At 52.5% G+C, this 20,059-nt stretch overlaps 1 pseudogene; it reads left to right on the top strand.

The window, feature by feature from the left end:
* Positions 1-1,427: 1,427 nt before the first annotated feature.
* The window catches only part of LOC102504903, a 35,372-nt pseudogene continuing 16,740 nt past the window's right edge, over positions 1,428-20,059 (top strand).

Genomic DNA, 20,059 nt, shown 5'->3' with positions numbered 1-20,059 from the left:
TTATCCCAGGGTATGGAGGTGAGGGTCAGCTGCTCAGCCTCTGGATACCTGGCACCCCACATCTCCTGGAGTCATGAGGGTCATGTCCTGCAAGAGGACAGCAGGTGAGAGGCCCGGGGCTTGGAGCTCTGGGGCTGGGAACAGGTGGTCAAGGACTCCCAGGGACCCCTCTGAGCCTCAGTCTTCTTAACTGAGAACGGAGGAGTAGCATGTGCCCTGCCTTCTTCCTGGGATGACTTGAGACTCAGGAACGAGATCACTTTGGCAACATAACGATGCCTCAGGATGGGCCCAGGCATCAGGAGCTACAGCTCCAGAATCCCACAGACCTGTGCTTGAATCCTGCTTCTGCCATTCAGGCTGTGTGACCCTGGGCAAGTCACCTTACCTCTCTGAGCCCCACAAATGAAAAAAGACCACATAAGTAAAATGCTGACCACACAGCCCAGCACAGAGCTAGCAGCCAGTGTAGAGCGGTGGTACTAGTGATCTTGTTAATTACTTTGTTAATTAGCATAAATGACTGGAGCAACCGCACGTGACCCAATCTAACTGGCCCCTTGATGTTGGACTTGTTTCATGGCACGACTCCAGAGTCCGCGTGGATGCCCACAGAACCCTGATCATTCAGGGAGTGGCCCCAGAGGATGCTGGGAATTACAGCTTCTGGGCTGCTAATGAGGTTGGCAGAGACAAGGAGATGGTCACCCTCTACTGTACAGGTATGCGAGCTGAGGGCATCTGCAGGAGAGGCATCTCCAGCCCTCTCTCCGTCCCTGTGGTCCACAATACTTATCGAGCATCTACTGTGTGGGAGGCACTGGGGATATGGCAGTGAACACATGGTCCCTGTCCAGATGGAGGGTAGTGTGATGGGGTGATGTGCAGGTGGGGTGAGGGGGAAATGGCTGTTACCCACAGGACCAGCCTCCACAAGGAGGTGACCCTCGACAGAGACATGAATGGGAACAGCATTCCAGGCAGAAGGACCAGGTGGAGCAAAGGCCCTCAGGTGGGAATGAGTGTGGGTGCAAAGGGGCTGCAAGGAGGCTGGCTGGGTGGGGGTGGGGTGGGGAGGGGCATTTTAGAACTTTGTAGAATTTCAGCTTTTATCTCAAGTTCATTGAGGGACAACAGGGTGGGGGTTGGCCCCAGGAGTAACTGTTTTAAAAAAAGATACAGCCGAAGTTACATCTTTCTGGGGTGACTGTCCTGGGTTCAGGAAGTGCAGGAAGTGTAGTGTGGGGGTGGGGAGGAGGCAGGTGCTCACCATCCTGTCCCCAGCACCCCTCCCCCAGCTGGGGAAAGCTGCATTCTTGCTCCAGGGAGTCTGTGGGCTGGTCCCTACTTCTCCATCTGCTCCCCACACAGACCTGCCATCCATCTCAGTCATAAATGCTGTGGTGCTTGCTGCTGTCGGGGAGGAGGCAGTGCTGCCATGTGAGGCATCTGGGGTGCCCCCGCATCGGGTCATCTGGTATCAAGGTAAGTTAGGTGGGAGAAGGGCCCGCAGAATGGTCCCCCTAGGGCCCCAGAGGATGGGGGCAGGATGGTCACGGGGGGCACTCTGAATGGAATGTCTGGGGAGAGGGAGCCGTTTCCAGCAACCCCACTCAGCCCCAGCCCAGCCCAGTGTCCACAGAGCTGATGCAGGCTGGAGCTGTAGTTAGGAGCAGGATTTAGAATAGACCCAGATTTGAATTCCGTCTCCCCTGGGTGACCTTGGGTAAATGACTTGGCATCTCTGAGCCTGCTTCCTTAGCCGAAAAATGGGGAAGATCCAAGATGGGTTGTTTGTGTCCATATGTGGATTAAATGAGTCCATATGTGTCAATTGTTTAGAACAGGCCTGGCGTACGGGCTGGGCTCGCTGTTCTTAGTGACGGTGATGGTGACGGTGATGGTGTGATTATCTGAGAGACGGGAATAGTGGTAATAGGGCTGGTGTGAGGCTTTTCTGAGTTAACGGATGTAGAGGGTTTTGTCTGAGCTGGGGTTTGATTCACAGATGCTGTTCCTGGGCCCACACCAATGGACGTGGGTCCTGGGGCTGCAGCCGCAGACTTTCTAGAAGCAGAACGCTGGGCTCCATCTCCAGCATCAGCCCCCTCCCATGTGCAGACACTGGTCACCAGCTGGTGGTGGCAGAGGCCTTGGGACTCCTTGTTCAGTGCTCCTGTCACTCTGTGCTGTGGCTGAGAGCCCCACCAGCCTGGCTGGGGTGCCCCTTTTTGAAGGGGGATTTCTCAAAGGAGTGTTATTCAGCCTTAAGAAAGAATGAAATTCAAGTTGTACAACAATGTGAATAGAGTTACCACTGAACTGAATACTTTAAAACGGTTAGGATAATGAATTGTATGTGTTTTTTACCATCTTTTTTTTTTTTTTAGTTGAGAAAAAGAGATGAAATTTTATTACAACGTGGATGAACGTTGAAAACACTATGCTAAGTGAAATTAGCCAGACGCAGAGACAAAGATTATATGATTCCACTTGCAGGCGTGGACTCTTACATGGGAGACAGCTGGAATATGCAGATTTATAGAGATAGAAAGGAGAATGGTGGTTGCCAGGGGCTGAGGGAGCGGAAAATGGGGAGTTAGTATTTAACAAGCCGAGTTTCAGTTTGAGAAAATGAAAAAATTTTGTGGATGAATGGTGGTGATGGTTGCACAACAACGTGAAGGTACTTAATGCCACTGAATTGGACACTCAGAATGCTTAAAAGGTAAAAATTTTGTGTTTATGTATGTTTTACCACAATTTAAAAAATAAAAAAAATAAATTGTAAAAAGGGGTCAGAATCAGGGTAGTCCCTCAGGCCTCAGGAGTTTGGGAGTGGGGTGGGGGGAGGGGGACAGGGCAGGGACAGAGGGACAGCAGGCAGGAGAAATGAGGGAAAGGCCCTCAGAGAGGCAGCCATAGGGGTTGGTCATCTCAGTGACCCTGAGCCCCTCCCAGAGCTGATCCAAGCCTCATCTTGCACCTGGGCAGAGGGCACGGGGACCTGGTAGGGAAGCCCAGGCAAGGAGTTCTTGGGTGATAAACCTGTCACATGTTGGGGGACAGGCTGAGACTCACTTCTGGTCAACCGCGGGGCTCGGGGAACTGGACCCAGGGGTGCTGACTTAAAATTTTTAAAATTGTGATAAAATATACATAATATTCTCCATCTTAACAATTTTTAGGTATACAGTTCAGTAGCACTAGGAATATTTTCAGTGTCATACAACCCCCCCCACCACCATCTGTCTCTAGAACTCTTCATTTAGCAAAACTGAAAATCTGTACCTATTAAACAATAGGGGTCCTGACTTTTGTGGGGAACCTTTCCCTCACACTCACCCCTCCAAGTTTCCAGCCTTGTGAAGTTGCAGGAGGGCAGGGTCAGGAAGGCAGCCTGATTCCCTGGCCTTCCACAGCAACCATGGGTACCTGCCTGATGCTTCCTCTTCTTTGGTCTAGGGGGTGTTGAAATGATTCTGGCCCCTGAGGCCTCTAGCTCTGGGATGCTGCAGATCCTGGCAGCTCAGGAGAGGGATGCTGGCATCTATGCCTGCCGAGCTGTCGATGAGTTGGGCGACACCTTGGTGGAAATCTGGCTGGAAGTTGGATGTGAGTGTACACCTTGTCCCCACCTGCCACCCCTCCCTATCACCTGCCCTACCCCTGAGCAGGGAAGAGAGAATGTAGCCACATAGACTGCCAGTGGGGAATCTGCATCATATAGATCCAGAGTATGTGGGACAGGGGCTTCAGAGGGAGATGGCATATGCGTTCCCTCTTGCTGGGTAACAAATTGCCCCCCAAACTTTGTGGCTTAAAGCAATAAGCATTTATTATCTCACAGTCCTGGAGGGTTAGGATTCTTGGAGTGGCTTAGCTGGCTGGTTCTGGCCTCAGGGCCTCTCCTGGGATGGCCATTAATACATTGGACAGGACTTTGATCATCTGAAGGCTCAACCAGGGCTAGAAGATCCACTGTAAGTTCACTCATATGGCTGTTGGCAGCAGGCCTCCATTCCTTACCCATATGGGCTTCTCCAGAAGGTTTCTTGTGACATGGATTTTCCCAGAGAGAGTGAGTCGAGAGAGAGAGAGAGATGGAGAGGATCCAAGATGGAAGCAGTAGTCTTTATAACCAGTCATGGTCTTGGAAGTGACATGCCATCACTCCTACCATATTCTGTTGGTCACACAGACCAACCCTGGTACATGGTAGGTGGCAGGGACCACTCAAGTGTGTGAATACCAGGAGGCAAGTGTCACTGGGACCATTTGGAGGCTGCCTACCACAGAAACAGTTTGGTTCAACTTGAGCATGGTCATCCCCAAGACCTGAGTCCCAGTCTTGTCTCCATCACTTACCATTTATGTGCTTTGGTCAAGTCATTGACCCTCTGTCTCCCCACCTGTAAAATGGAGCTGACCACATTACTTCTTTTACTGGGTTGTTGTGAGGGTTCAGTGAAATCAGACATTAAATGCTTAGCACAGGGTTTGGCCCATCATGAGTGCTTAATAAATGGAGAAGCAGTTACCCCCTTTTTACAGACGAGGAGGAGGTTGGAGTCTTCTGTGGCTGGTACATGGCCTTGGCTGTGATTGTCATGATGTCTAAGCTCCAGGCCTGGATCCCGGGCACTGGGACCTGCTCAGAAGTTGTGGGCATGGCTCCTTGGCATGCTGAACCAGAGCGGATTGGGCTCTGAGGGTTGGCTGTGGCCACAATGGGAGAGACAGGTGTTAGAAGTTCTGGGCAAGTGCAGAGAATGGACAATGTACTTAACTGGGCTGGGTGGGATGTCCAAGGGGCTCCCCACAGACGCTCAGTCAGGAGGGTCTGGCCCTGGGGGATATGGTGCCATCTCAGGGTTGGGATCCTCTCAAGCTTGGGGTACCCTTAGCCTTCATTCATCTCCATCATGTATTCCTCTGACACGTGGTCACCAAGTGGCCAGGCCCTGTGCCCAGTGCCCAGTCCTGGGTTCAATCCCTGATACCTGCATTAAAAATTTTTAAAAAAAGAAAAGAAAAGAGATGGTAAATAGACAATTAGAATATTCAGTGTATTGAGCATTTAGAAGTAGCATTCTCTGGGCCTGAGGGTGGCTTGTTTGTCTCTGGCAGCACTGGAGGCCAGGAAGGCTTCTTGGAGGAGGTGATATCTAAGCTGAGCCTAGAAGCAGTCAGGTGTCGAGCTGGGGAACAGTGTTTCAGACAAAGGGAAGAGCATGTGCAGACCTCCCCTTGGGAAGGGAAGCAAGGTAGCAAGTGGGACATAGAGACGGTGGGAAGAGGGGAGGCCGAGGCGGCTGCCCTGCTGTGGGTCACTCCCAGCCTCGGGTTAGGGAGCCTGGCGGAGTTTGGGCTTTGTTCTGTGGGGGCGGTGAGAGGTTTTAAGGAGAGTGTGCTCAGACTTCCTGTTTTTAGAGTGTACTGTGTGGCTGGGCGCTCGGGTGGGTGGGGTGGGTGTGGAAAATCATAGGTTTACATAATAATAAAACTAGAAGTAAGACTTCCCATAAAATCTGTCACGTGCCAGGGCCAGCGCTAAGCACATTTCATGTACCAACTTGAAATCCTCCTCACAGCCCTTTGAGATGGGCTCTATCATTATCCCCTCTATAGATGGTGGAAACGAGGCACAGAGAGGTTAAGTGCCTTGCCCAAGGTCACACAACTGGCAAGCAGCAGAGCTGAGATTTGAACCCATAGTCGAGGTCTTTAGCCCCTGGACTTGATCCTGATGCTCTCAGCAGGTGAGTTGGACGTTGCTTCCCCACTCTGAGCCTCGGGCGCCTCACCTGCAAGTGTTCCTGGATGTTGTGTGAGGGAGAGATCGCAAAGACCTAGGACACGGCGGGCTGCCAAATGCCACTGTGGTTGTGATTAGTCAGTGGGTCCTGGGTCAGTGGAGAGGGGGCTCTAGGGAGGGTTGCTCTTGGCATCGTTACAAGAGTCATCCTTTGCTGAATATCTCATTTCTTTTTAGCAAAGCCTTATTTCTTTGGGGCCCAGGCTGACGTGCCTGCCTCATCCTGTGCCTTCCACCTGCCAGCCATTGGTCTTGCGGCCCTTTCCCCCCGTCAGAGGGAGGAGGTGGCTGGATCCTAGAAGCAGGCTTCTGGGGCCACTGGGCCACTGGTGGCCTCTGGCCTTCAGGTCAGGGACGAGGTGGATCGTGGCCTAACAGCTGTGTGTCTGGGGTGAGCTGGCCTGGCAGCGGTGGTGGGAGATTGAATTTCCCGCCCATCTGCTTGGCAGCTGTGGTGCAGCCTTCCTGGCCAGGTTGGCAGAGCCTGCCAGAGCTGGGAATGGGTGGGCACTGTGCCCACTTCCTGCTGTTCAGCTGGGAACCCGCTTCCTGCTGGCATTTGGGGCACAGAAAGGAGGGCAGCCTCCTTCTGCACTGCCAGCCAGGGCCTGTGTTCGGGGCCACCCTGCAAGGTGCTTTGGCATTCCCTCTGGACCTGGCATTTGACAGAGAAGAGTCCTGGATCGATGTCCAGGTCCTGCTGCTTGTTTGGCCAAGTTATTTATTTACCTTTCTGAGCCTCATTTTCCTCATCTGTGAAATGGGGATGATTATAGTGGAGGCTTGCTCATAAAGTCCTCAAGAGGTTTAATGAGATAATGTGCTTCACTCCAGGCTTGAATGGGCAGGGCTGACAAGGACCTGGTGAGGTGGGGCGATTCGTCACGTGCCTGGTGACCAGGCTCCGATGCGGGCCCCCCTCCCCTAGTTTGGTGGCCTTTCTATTTTACTTTACAACTACCCTGAGCTCAGTTCCCTTTGCCCTGCTGGAGTTCTCTCCAAGTGGGTGTTCGTGCAGCCCTGTTTCTCTCCTCTGATTCTAATCTCTGCTTCCTATTCCCAACCCTGAAGCCCCTGCTTGCTGTGTGGATGAGCAGGTGGGCAAGGGGTGTGCTTTTGTGGGAGCAAACACCTTCTGGCCAGCCTGGGGCAGTGGGAGAGAAACAGAGCCTGGCTCCGTGGCAGGTCTGGCCAGTATCCGGGCGGCTTCTCCATCAGGCCTCAGAGGCCAGGCCCAGAGTCCGTGACACTTTTAGGGCCCCTGGACGGTGTTCTGGTTTGAATTTCTTTTGACAGCAGAAGAAGAACGTGAAGAATAGTAAACAGATAAAAATGAATCCAGCCTGGATTGGGTTTGTCTTTATAAACAATCATAAAATATAATTTAAAAAATTCTTTTTCGGGAGAAAGAGGCCCGTGAAAGGCACGCTGCAGCCCTGGGCAGTGGGGCTGTGGCTCCAGGCCCAACTGCCAGATCTTTCTATGGGGGAAGGAGGGGGATGCCGAGGCCACCCACCAGCCTTGTCTCATTCACAGACACCCTGGCATTCTCTGTAAGTGCAGGGCAGAGCCTGAGGCCGGCCTCTCCCATGGCCCACCCTGCCCATCTGTCCAGTCTTTGGGCCTGAGCCCAGCCCCCTTCCTCCTGGCCAAACTAAGTCAAGGCTGATAGCAGTGCTCCTTCCCAAGCAGGGTCAGGGCTCTGAGTCACAGGAACTGGGGGGCTGGCAGAGGAGATGGGGGCTGCAGGGTCTCCAGACAATGATAAAGAGCCCTGGAGCTTTAAAGCATTGGAACCAGGGTAAAAGTAGTTACCTCTTTCTGGATAGGGAAACTGAGGCACAGAGTGGTAAAGGGGTTCACCCAGGTTCCCCAGTGGGCAGAGGCAGCATGGGGGCCCTGCCTGGGCTTCAGGCCTTCAGGCCAGTGTCCCTTGCCCTGGACGCCAAGTCAGAGGAAGGGAAGTCGTCACTTCTGTCAAGGTGTTGCCAACCTAGAATCGGTGGGCACCTTTCCTTCTAGAAAATCCCTGGGAGCTGGGGGGAGTGGCCCCATCTGCTGGATGTTGTTAACTGCAGTCTTGGCTCCTCTGAAGTCGGGAAAGCAGGGGTGGGGTTTGCAGGGACAGGCAGAGGCAGCCCTCAAGGTGGCCAGACCCTCCTGTCCTGCCCTGTCCTGGGCTGCTGGCTGGCATACTTCAGGGGGGCTGTTCTCTCTTCCTGGGTGTTCCAGGGTCCCCTCACAGAGCTGTCTCCCCACTGGCACATGGCAGCTGTCAGCTGATGAGACCTGGAACTCCCCAGGGAGCCCAGCAGCTTCTGTAGTCAAGAAGTTGCATGAGAGAGTCCATGGGTGCAGGGCATTTGCAGCTCCTGCCCTAGAGACCTGCCCAAAGCCAAGGCAGAAAGGGCCATCTCTGGGGAAATCTGATGGCGGTAGAGCCAGCTACCTCACAGTCCCTCCCTGCAGAGGGTCACCTGGGAGTCTGTGAGGAGGGGGCTTGGAGCCTGAAAGCAGAGGTGGTTGAGCCTGGAGGATGAGGCCCTGGAAGGAGCCCGGAGTGGAAGCCCAGCCCTGCCACGTGCTGCAGGATCAGGACTGGCCCCGCCCCTCCCTTGGGCCTCAGTCTCCCATCTGCACAGTGAGGGGACCAGAGGACCTTCAGCTCTGCCGTACAGGGTTCTGGGGTCCTGCCTTATTTAGGGGTTTCCAATGAGGAACAGGGGGATGGCTGCACGGGAGACCGAGTCACCGTTTTCTGGGCAGGATCTGAGACTAGAATTTAGCTGCTTTTGGATTCACCTCTGGAGAGCACAGAAGAGGTGCCAAGTTGTCCCTGAGTAATAGGGGGAAGGCAGGGGTGTGGCGGCTGAGAGCCTGGACCTTAGCAGCAGCCAGACCTGGGCTCTGATCCCAACTCTGCCATTGACTTTGATCTGTGTTTCAGGCTGGTTCCTTAATCTCTCTGGCCCTCAGTTTCCTCATCTGTAAAATGGGGTTGTGAGAATACCCATTTCATAAGTTTATTGAGACCACGAATGAAATCGTGTTTCTAAAAGCACCATCACCATAGCTGTCAGTAGGCATTCCAGATGCTCACCTTTGTACATGTTATTCACTTATTATTACGAGTCAACCGTTGCTTCTCTGAGGGAAGTGCAGGACTGGGAGGAGAACAGGGAAGAGATCGTGCTCTGCAATATCCCACAGTTGGAACACAAAGCTGGGCTGTTTGGCTAAGGACAGAGGTGGTCAAGAAGTAGTGTGAGAGAGACAGTGGGAGGGAGGCCTGCCTGGAGGAGGGAGCTTTGAGCTGAGCCCTGCGGGGCACTGGGTAGAGTGGGGAAGGCAGGCTCTGGGGGTACCTGTCCTTGGAGATGAGCCTCAGCTCCGCCTGGGAGGCCCGGGGAAGGGGAGGGGGAACAGCAAAGCCGTGCCCCACAAGGCCAGGGCTCTGCAGGACCAGTAACCCCAGCTGAGGCACCTGAATCAGAGGCTTTCTTGAATTCTGAGCTGCGGCAGCTTCCAGGCCCCAGTGAGAAAGGACAGCGGCGGGCGGGTGCTGTCTGAGGTTGGGCCCAAGACTGTCTTCTTCCTTTGAGGTGATTTTCCAAGTTCTGTCTATGTCTCCCTTGAACTTCCGTACTGCTTGAAGCCAGGAGGGAAATTTGATGTCATGATTTGGATGGATAGGGGAGATTTCTGGAAAGAGACAGCAAGAAGAAAGAGGCGGAGTGTTTTCCATGGTGCTGAATGCAATGTGTTAAAAACAGGTCGAGGGACTTTCCAGGTCATGGGTCTGGGGACAGGGACCTGAGGACAGTGCCCAGAAGCTGCAGGGCACAGGGCCTGGACCTGTCTGGAGTTGGACCTGCTTCTGGCCCGCAGAAAGGGGGAAAGGATCATGAGTTTCTGTTTTGGGAAAGAACTTATTTCCACTCCCTGATTATAAAAGTAAGAGAATGCTTAGAAAGAAGTTTGGAAGAAACACTACAATCTGTTAACCGTGGTTACCTTGTATGAAGGGCATGGGATTTGGGGGGTGTGGGACAGAAATTAAGGAAATAAACCCTTGTGTGTTGCTTGAACATTTTTTTCTAACTCAGGCTGCGCAGGGCGGCCTGGCTGAGATCTGTCATCCCGGTGTAAGGATGCTCTTTTCACTCTCAAGTGTCCCACTGGGACCATAAATATAAGGTCAAGTTATTTATCGGCCTGTTTTGATTTTGTGGTAGAGATTTATACGCTTATTACAAAACGTTCAGCAAGCAGAGAAAGATGTACTTAAATAAAGATGTTCTAGAATCTCCCCAGAAGTTGGCTTTTTGGGGTCGTGGAAATGGTTCCCGGAGTCCAGGGCACCAGTGAGAGGAAGCTCCTGTGGCCCAGGAGGAGGGCGGCGGTGGGGGAGCTCAGAGGCACTGGGGCTCCTGTGAATTGGGCTCCAGAGGTGGGCTTCCGGGAGGTGTCGCTGCCGGGAGCAGGCATGCTGCTTCCCTGCACATCTGGGCAAAGCGAGGACCTCGAGACCCCATGCAGGGTGGGAGGTGTGTGGGCAGCTTCATCCCACCAAAGGCCACTCCCTCTGCCTCATTGTCCCCATGCACTCTCCAGGGGTGGGCCCTGCCAAGTTCAGGTTGCCCTGGAGCCCTGGAGATGGGTCAGCCCCAGGTTCACAAGGGTGAGGCTGGAAGAGAAGGAACCTTCCAGAAATGGGAGGGGAGGCAGTCCTCAGAACAGTGCTCTGGGGGCTGCGTGCGTCCAGCCACTGGGGTGTGGCTGACCGGTCACCTCCCTGCAGATGCACCTGAGCTGAAGGAGCTGCCCAGGGATGTCACAATGGAACTAGGGAGGAGCACCCTCCTAGCGTGCTGGGCCACCGGCTGCTGCCCCAGACAGTCACCTGGCACCATGGAGATGGCTAGCCACTGGGACCCAGGCGGGGCAGCAGGACTGGGCAGCCCGATTCAGGAGTGCTGTTTTTTGAAAGTAAGAGACTGGGGCTGAGGGACGGTGGACAGGGAGACAAAATGGCTTCCAACACCCTCAGTCCCCAAACTGGGTGGCCGGGAGTAGGACCTTGACTGCCAGGTCAGGCTGATGCAGGGTCATATTTTGTCTGGGGGACTAGTCACATCATTCCAGTCATGCTAGTGATAATGACAGTACCTGCCACCTGGGCTTAGTAACAGGCCACCTGAAGAAATCGTTGGGGAATACATGTAAATCTCTGAGCACAGTTCCTGACACAGAGTAAGCGTCCCTCGTCATCACCATCACCAGCTCGTCACCATCACTGCTGCTACTGTTATTTCCTACGTGCCGGGCCCAGTGCTGAGCTCTGTATTTGCACCACCTGTTGATCCCTCCAATCACACTACAAGGTGCAGGTTTTGATAAATGATCCCCATTCTACACATGAGCAAACTGAGGCCTTCTCACCCTTCCAAGGCCCAGCTGTATCCCCCATCTATTTCCTCCCTGCCGTCCCAGCCCTCTTACCTCTGCAGGGCCAGGCTGTGCCCAGGGCTCTGTCTGCACCTGGGGAGCTGGAGCCTGTGGGGGCTGGAGCCATGGTCTGCTCTGACAGTCAGGCCTGCCTCTTTCCTGCTCCTCAGGTGTGGTCCCTGAAGACCAGGCCCTGTACGTCTGTGAAGCTCAAAATATCTTTGGGAAGGTGCAGGCAGAAGCCTGCCTCATCATGACTGGACATGGTTCGCTGGTGGGTCTGGAGAGGAGGGCTTGGTGGGGAGGCCGGGCACCCCTGGGGAGGCCCCCATGCTTGCCTGTCCTTTGGGACAGGTGTGTCCACAGCCAGGTTCTCTAAGAGGAGTATCTGGACCCATACTTCCTGGGCAGTGTTCCCTAAGAAGTGTGCCCTTTGACCCTTTAGGATCCCCAACTCTGATGATTCCACTGGGGAGAGGGGCCTCTGTCCCCTGAATGACCACCCACAGGAATCCAGTATGTCTGACACTGTCTCCTCTCCCCACAGACCCCCCCACAGATCGCCAGCAGCACCTCCACCGTCCGGGTACTGGAGAGGAAGCCTGTGTCCCTGCCCTGCATTGTCTTGGCTGGGAGGCCCCACCCTGAGAGGCGCTGGCTCAAGGCCGGCCGGTGAGTGCTGGGCTCCTGGTGCCCAGGTGGAGGCACTGTCACCTTCACGCCTTAGCCTCCGCTCTGTGGTTCCCCTGTTTTGTTCTGTCTTGGTTTTTATTTATTTACTTTTTATTGAAGTATAGTTGATTTACAGTGTGTTAATTTCTGGTGTACAGCATGGTGATTCACTTACACATATGTTCCTTTTCAGATTCTTTGTCATTCTAGGCCATTACGAGGTATTGGGCATAGTTCCCAGTGCTGTACAGTGGGACCTTGTGGTTTATCTATTTTATGTAGCGGTTCCCCTGTTTTGGAATGTCCTCTTCCTTTCTCCCTCTTTCCTGTCTCTTTCCAGAGCCTTCTCTGATAATGCGCTGATGGCACCCTTCAAACTGTAAGGTCCTTGGCCGGAGGACCTTGTGCTTCATTAGTGCTGTGGCTGAGCAGCAGCCGTTTAGTGGGGGCACAGACACAACAAATTTGTCACCCCCACTGTGATGGTTCCAGGGCAGAGACGGGACCTGTGCAGCTTAACATTTGGCGTGGCTGCCTGGCACACTGCTGGGTGCACAGTGGCTGCTTTGACCCTTCCCATCAATTTGATTTTCTTTGTTATCCTCTGTTTCCCCTCTCTTGTTCACGCTTTCTTTGTTGCTCCCTTTTCTTCAGTGCTTATGGCCTGTCCTCGGACATATTGGGTCTTTGCCCTGGAGGCTGTAAAGAGGTGCCCTCACCCCAGCAGGCGGCAGACACTAGACATGCAGGGAGGCAGTGATTGTGTGGCATCTTTCTATTCCCTCCACCCTGGTCCTAGCCCCGTTGTCCCAGCCCTGATGCAGTGCAGACAGGGTCCAGTTCTCGGAGTGTACAGGCTTGGAGACTGATCGTGCCTATGACACCCTCTGCAGGCTGTGTAATTAGATGTGACCCCAAGGAGGACCCTGCCTGGGCGTGTGGGCTGGGGCAGTGAGGCACCTGCCTGGGTATAATCCAGCGGGCCTCATCCATACCAGGACGGGGAGTAGCCAGAGACGCAGAGCCTGTTTTGGCTCAGTGGGGACACTGGGTGGACCCGTGCGTGCCCAGCTGCCAAGCGCAAGGAGCAGAAACCCCCTCAAGCTCGCTGAGCCTCAGAGGGTCCAGTACCAAGACAGCCAGGAGAATCTCCTGGACCCTGAGGGCAGAATGTACAACCAAGTTCATGGGACAGGGACAGGGAGGCCCAAAGCGGGCTCAGGCCTGGTGGAAAGTTTTGGGCCCCTCATCAAGGATGGACTGGCTGGACTTCTTTACAGAAGTTGCCTCAGGCCCCATTCTGGACCAGCACTCCCCGCCCCACCCTGGTCCTGATGGGGACACACTGGGGCAGCCACCAGGATGCTTCTCTCTCTGGGACCACTTCTGATGTGGCCACACCTCTGCTCTGCTCCGCGTGGCTCTGTTCACTCCCCACAGACACGGATAGGTTGTCCCTCCTCTCTGTGGCCTCAGTGTGGAAGGGCCTCGGAGCTCCAGCCCCTACTCAGTAAAAGCTCTGGCCCCAACTCTGCACTTCCAGGAGAGGCTCCCTTGGCCCCCTTGAGTCAGATGCCTTGCCCTGGTCCAGCTGGCCATGGGAGAGTGGGGTCAAGGGTTTGCCAGCAGTGAGGCCCACCTGACCCTGAGGGTCTCTGGGGGTGGACAAGTCTCAGGGAAGTGGTGGGAGCTGAGTGGTTGTGACATCCACCCCCCTACCTTCTCTGAACCCCTGGCCTCTCAGTCCAGGCTGCCCCCTACTGGCCTGCAGGCAGTGAGCTTTCTAGAGGGCTCTCTCTTAGCCGGTTCTGAGTGGGGCCCTTGAAACAAGCTGGTGCTTCCTCATCTTACCAGCTCCCACCTGGCAGCTGGCATTCCGTCCGAGCAGATGGCAGCCTTAACCTTGACCAAGCACTGTTGGAGGATGCAGGGAGGTATGTGGTCACCAACACGGCAGGCTCTCAACATAGGGATGTGGACCTGGTTGTCCAGGGTGAGTCCTGGGGTAGTGGTGGTGGGAGGGCAGGGGACAGGATGGGATGGGGGAAGACCCCCGGGGGGAACTTGATCTTGAACACCTTTGTTTTTAAAAATTGCCCAAATAGTACGTATTCACTGTAGGGTATTTAGAGGTTGGAGAAGGAAAAAAAAAAAAAAGATAAACCTCCTATACCAGTAGCTACGAAGAACCAGAATAATTTTACATTTCGGTGTGTATCTTTTATACTTTCTACACACATGAGCTTGCAAGGGTAAACATACATACACGGTATGTATGTAATGTATATACATTATATATATTCTTTATGTACATTGCTTATAAATTATTTTTACATGGTATACTTTATAAAAATTATATATAAATTCTTTATATGCACATACATACAAATACTTAAAAACCAACTGGAACCACGTAATATTACTGTCTTGCAACCTGAGTGTTTCTTGCAACAATATATTATAACTGTTTTCTGTTAATAATACTCAAAGCATCATTTAAGACTGCACTGTCCCCTGTTTAGATGAGTCAGGAGTATCTAACCTATCCCCTCATGTCCAGTTTCTCACCAGCGTGAACACCTGGGCTGAAGGTCCTTGTGCTCCACCTTTGCCCGCGTGATCAGTTCTTTCCTTAGGATAAACTGTTGTTGTGGACTTGAGTTTTAACTCACAGAGATTGCACATTTTTAGGGCTTTTCGTGTATTTTGCCCAGTTACTCTCCCACCTACAGTGTTGGAGGGTGCCTGTTTCCCTTCGCCCACCCAACCAGTTACCACCGTTCTTTTTAACAGAAGACAAGAAGTTTAAACTAAGTTCAGTTATGTTTTGTCATTTATCTTGGATGTTAGTATCCTCTGTTTGTTTGTTTGTGTCCTTTGCTTTATTAACCCCCCGAGGGATGAGCAGGAAGAACTCATAGTTCCCCATTTGGTAGAGCAAAACCGAGGTTCAGAAGGAGGCTGGGTTGAGAATCCAGCCGTCCTGCCTCCTCATAATTCCAATTAATAACAGTGATCGAAGGTCGGCCGTGTGTCACGTGCCAGACCTCTGAGAGCTTCTGTGTGTGTTTCACTTAATTTTCTGTTGCTCCAAGAGGTGGGTTTCAAAGACTGGCACGTTCTGAAGTTAAGGAAGCTAAGGCTCATAGAGGCAGGGTAACTCATCACATCACAGGATGAGGGAAGTATGCCTCTGCAGACAGCATCACCCCCTAACTTCCCACCGCACAGAGGTGGCTGGCCATCAAGCTCTCTTGGCTCATTTCATTTCTGTCCAACAAATACTTATCAACTTGCTGGCTTTGGCCACCCAGGGAGAATCTGGGAGGGCATTTCCCTCCCTAAAGGATCGGAGTATTACTGTCAGAGCCCTTGGCTTCTGGCTCTCCCTCCTGAATTTTCCATGCCAGTTCCCCCTCCCCCACTCCTCTTAGAGATCCCAACCCCTCCCCACCTCCTGTTTTAATACCTGCAAATCTGGATGGTGCCCAGGACAGATTTGGCACTTGTTTTCAAGTTCATTCTGTCCTGTGAACACTATTTTCTGCCATTTCTTATCTGTCCTTCCCCAGAGAGTGGGCAGGGAATTGGGGTCAATTTAGCTTTTTTGCTGATCAAGGAATATGGGTACCAAAAGATTAAGTGGTTTATCCAAAGTTCCAGAGTTAAGAAATGACACAGCTGGTTCCTAGACACAGGCTGCCCTTTGTCTGGGGCATCAGTTTATAACAGTGATGGCTGTATTCTCCTGTTAACCCTTTTTTTTTTAAATCATGGTAAAATTCACATAACATAATACTTACCATTTTAACCATTTTTAGGTGTACATTTCGGCGGCATAAGTAGCTTTCACATTGTTGTGCCACCAGGATCATTTGCCCAACACACAAGACAAAACGCTGAGACACCGAGATTTACAGCAAAGAAAGAGTTTATTCACAAAGCAGCCAAGCAAGGAGATAGGAGAACAGGTCCCAGATCTGCCTCCTGGAAGGCGAGGGGCTTGGGATATTTTTGGGACAAAGAGGCAGGGTGGTCTCAGGCATGGGGAAAGGTGATTGCAGGTAGGGAAAAGGTGAGGCCATGGTGTTCTGTGCAGGTGTATCTGCGTTGCTTGCTTCTTCATGGGATGCACATTCAAAAATGGAGGTGCCTAGCGTGATCGGAGAGTGGAGTTTTTGGCCCTCTGATGTCAAAAGGTCATTCATCAGACACCTGCCCGGGGCCCAGTTTTAGGGTCGGTGGTCCCAACCAGTCTTAGCCAGCTTAAGCTCGAACTAGACACAGCTGACTTCAACTTCCTTGAAAACAACTGGAGTAAACATCTTATTGTTTAGGCTGCATGAAGCTTGCAGGGCATGCAATTTGCAGCAAAACAATTAAGCGAGCTCATTCGGTGAAGCCGGGCTCAAGCAGAGGGGGTTCTAACCAGCTAGAAGACAAGCTGAAGAATTTCTGTTAGTTGCCAGTTTCTGTTAACCCCATGGAACACAGTTTCAAGATGGGTTTTTTAACTCAGTGGGACACTATTTTCACAACCAGCACCACCATCTATCTCCAGAACTTTCTCATCTTCCCAAACTGAAACTCTATGACCAGGTGCCATCCCTGATTAAGCACTAACTCCCCATTTTCCCCTCCTTCGGCCCCTGGCAACCACCGTTCTACTTCTGTCTCTATGAACTTGCCTCTTCTAGGCATCTCATATGAACGGAATCATAGTGTTTGTCCTTCTGTGTCTGGTTTATGTCACTTAGCATCATATTTTCAAAGTTCATCCATGTTATAGTATGTTAGACATTTATTCCTTTTTAAGCCTGAATAATATGCCATATGTACACACCACGTTCTCTTTATCCATCATCCTTTGATGAATGGATATTTGGATTGTTTCCACCCTTTTGGCTATTGTGAATAATGCTCCTCTGAACTTTAGTTTATGAAATTGGTTTGTTTTTAAAAGTGCCACCTAGAATCCAGCCCACTGCCACTCACCATATCACCAGTGAAGGGGTTCCAGCCTCTGTCCCCTGTGTAGCCTCAGGAGTTCCCACCCCTCCATCACCTGGACCAAGGTAGGTGAAGCCTGTTACCATAAAGGTAACAAGAGAGGTAGGCCCAGCGCATCATTGGGAGAGGAATGATGCAAGCTGCTGCCATGGAGTGTGGGCTCTGCTGATGTCACCTGTGATCTACCGCAGGAAACCAATGCCCTGGCTTCCAGGAATCCCCACTACAATGTGAGTGAGGATGGCACCCTGGTCATCAGCCAGCCACCTGCCCAGGATGCAGGGGCCTATGTCTGCACGGCCACCAATGCCGTGGGCTTCTCCAGCCAGGAGATGCGGCTTTCTGTCAACAGTGAGTAATGGCCGCTACTGTCTTGGGAGAGGGATTTGGGAGGCGTGAGGGGCAAGGGCATGGACAATCTGACCTTACCTACATCTTCTTTGCACCCTGTCAATCCTACCTCCAAATTCTTCCCATCTGAAGGGCATGTAGACGAAAGCTGTGCTCCCTCATGGCACTGTCCCCAGTAGTATGAGCATGCTCATGGTACCAAGAATGGTTCCAGCTCAGCCCTCTGTAACCAGATGGAGGGAGGCCATCACATTAACAAGCCTTGGAAAGACACAAGGCCCTACACTGGACCCCCTCCCACCTTGGCAGCCCTCTCGCCCACCCTTCTCCCTGACACTTTGTGCCCAGACCCTCTGGGTTCCTTAAACTACCCATCCTGCCTCAAGGCGTTTGCACATGCAGTTCCTTCTGTTGGAATGCCATTCCCTCCTAACCTCTTGGCCCAACTGACTTCTCCCTTCAGTCAGATCTCAGCTGTCTCTGGCCCCTCAGGCTGAGTCAAATTACCTTACTGTGAACTCTCTGGAAAGTTCTCTTTAAAGCCCCCATCACAACTGTGATTAAATGATTAGTTGTATATTGAGCTAATTGGAACCAGTGTTCCCCTGGGACCCGAAGCACAGGGAGATTGGGCATCATCTGGTGATTGATCCTTATTCCTGAGAATATTTGAGATAACTGAGGATGAGAAGGGAGAACAGAACCTACCAGAATGTCCCTGGGGAAGGGAAACCAGACAGAAAGAAGCTAGAGGAGTGGAGACACTGGGGCAGGAGAACCATTCCAGGGTCATGAAAGCAAGACAAACTTCCAAGAGGGAGGATGGTCGTGGACAGGTAGGGGGAGACTGGGGGAACCATCGGATCAGAGCCCACCCCAAAACTTACACTCCCCCATTATAACAGAGCCCAGCCACCTTCCATACCTCCCTGAGGGCAGTACAACCTCAACTGCTAAAGGAAGCCATGCTGGTCCCCTCTGGGCCCCATCCCTGTTTCCCTACTCTGCTCACAGTCCCTGATGCTTCCGCCAACAGCCGGGCCCAGGTTCCATGTGAACAGGTCACATAACACAGACAAGCCTCTGAGGGTCACGGCCAAGGCTGGTGATGAGATGACCCTAGACTGTGAGGCCCAGGGTACCCCACCCCCATTGATCACCTGGACCAAGGATTCCCGCTCTGTGTCTCCTGTCACTGACAGGTAACCCCAATCACATGGCCTTGGGTCTGAGGATGGACAGAGCTTGGGGTTAGAGGAAACTGGCCTCAAGGAGACCAGTGACCCAGCTGGTGTGTGGGATCCTGTGGACACTCCCAGGGGGATGCAAGGGCCACTAAGGGAGCGTGGATGCCCTTCAGAGGGGTGAGACCTTCTGGAATAACACGCACTGTGCTTTATGTGGTGGCTGCGGGGTGCTGCATATAGGACCTCCTTCAATCTGCACAGCAGCCCGTGTTATCTGAGCGGAACTGAGGCTCAGCGAGGTGGTGGGTGGTGAGTGGCTCGCGGTCACTCAGCTAGAAATGAGTAACATCATGGTTGGAACAGTGTCCTGAATCCTCAGATCAGGTGTCTGGCGGCTGGGCTTTCAAGGATCCTGGGAGTGGGCGGAGAGGAAGGAGGCTGGCTTGGGCGTCCTTCAAAGCCAGGGCGTACCCCCCACCCAAGACAGGGGTGTGGGGTGGATTGATTCCAGACAAGGAGGCCTCAAAATTCCTGGGGCCCTTGACCTTTGAAGGGGAAGCGGGAGAGGGGGTAGCTCTGGCTGGTGACATCAGTCCTGGTGAGGTCTTTGAGAAGTTCCGGACAGAGAAGGTCTCAGAGCAGCCTGTGGTGCAACCCCCACCCACCTGACCCCCACATTTGGGGCTCTGCTTCTCGGAACATCTGTTTGGTGAGTGAGCGCTCCCAGTCCTTGAAGGTGCGCACCTGTACGCAGCTGGCCTGGGGCTATGGTGCCCCCGCCCCCAAGCCCTTTGGCGGCTCTGCAGCTCCACGTCCTGGGTGGGGGTGGGGGCCGGGGAACCTGCATCTCTTCCCAGAAAGCCTGGTCCTAGTTCCTCGGCTAGGCAGCCACCAGCAAGTGCGTGATTATTTTTGACTTGTTACTGAAATGGGGAACCACACTTCCCATTTGTTCACCTCTCCTTGTTGTGATGAGTTAATAGATCAGCCTGGAACCACAAATTTGTGAGAGCTGCTTTTGCAATCCTGGAATTTTGTTCTGTTCCTCTCCCTTGCCCTCTCTACTTCTTGTTGGCTTATGGCTTTCTCTTGAGATTTATGAGATTCTGGGAGTTTATCTAAAAGGAGAGGGAAATATGCCTGGGGTTGAGCGGGCTGGGGCGAAGGGCTCAAACCCCGGAGTTCATCAGATCTGAGTGTGGATCCCAGCTGGTTCTGTATTAGTCATGTGGTCTCAGGTGGCTACTGGTTGCTCTTGGCCTGTTTCTGCATCTGTAACGTGGACACTTTAAATACTGCCCTTGAGATACAGTGATGGATGTGTGATGCTGGAAAATCACTCCCTCTGGTATCATTTTCCTGCTGCTGCTATGAACTAAAGCATCATTTCCCGCTTTTAAAAAACTATCATCATCATGTCTATCTCATTTAATTCTTAACTACTTTTTCAAATACAAAAGCTTTTTTGAGATGGAATTCACATGCTGTACAATTCTATGATTTTTGATAAATTCAGTCGTGCAGCCATCACTACCATCAATTCTAAAACATTTCCAGCACCTTCCCCCCACCC

This window comes from Camelus ferus, chromosome 11 (genome assembly GCF_009834535.1).
Source record: "Camelus ferus isolate YT-003-E chromosome 11, BCGSAC_Cfer_1.0, whole genome shotgun sequence".
In the NCBI taxonomy this organism is placed as follows: Eukaryota; Metazoa; Chordata; class Mammalia; order Artiodactyla; family Camelidae; genus Camelus; species Camelus ferus.
This window is presented reverse-complemented; position numbering and strand designations above follow the sequence as displayed.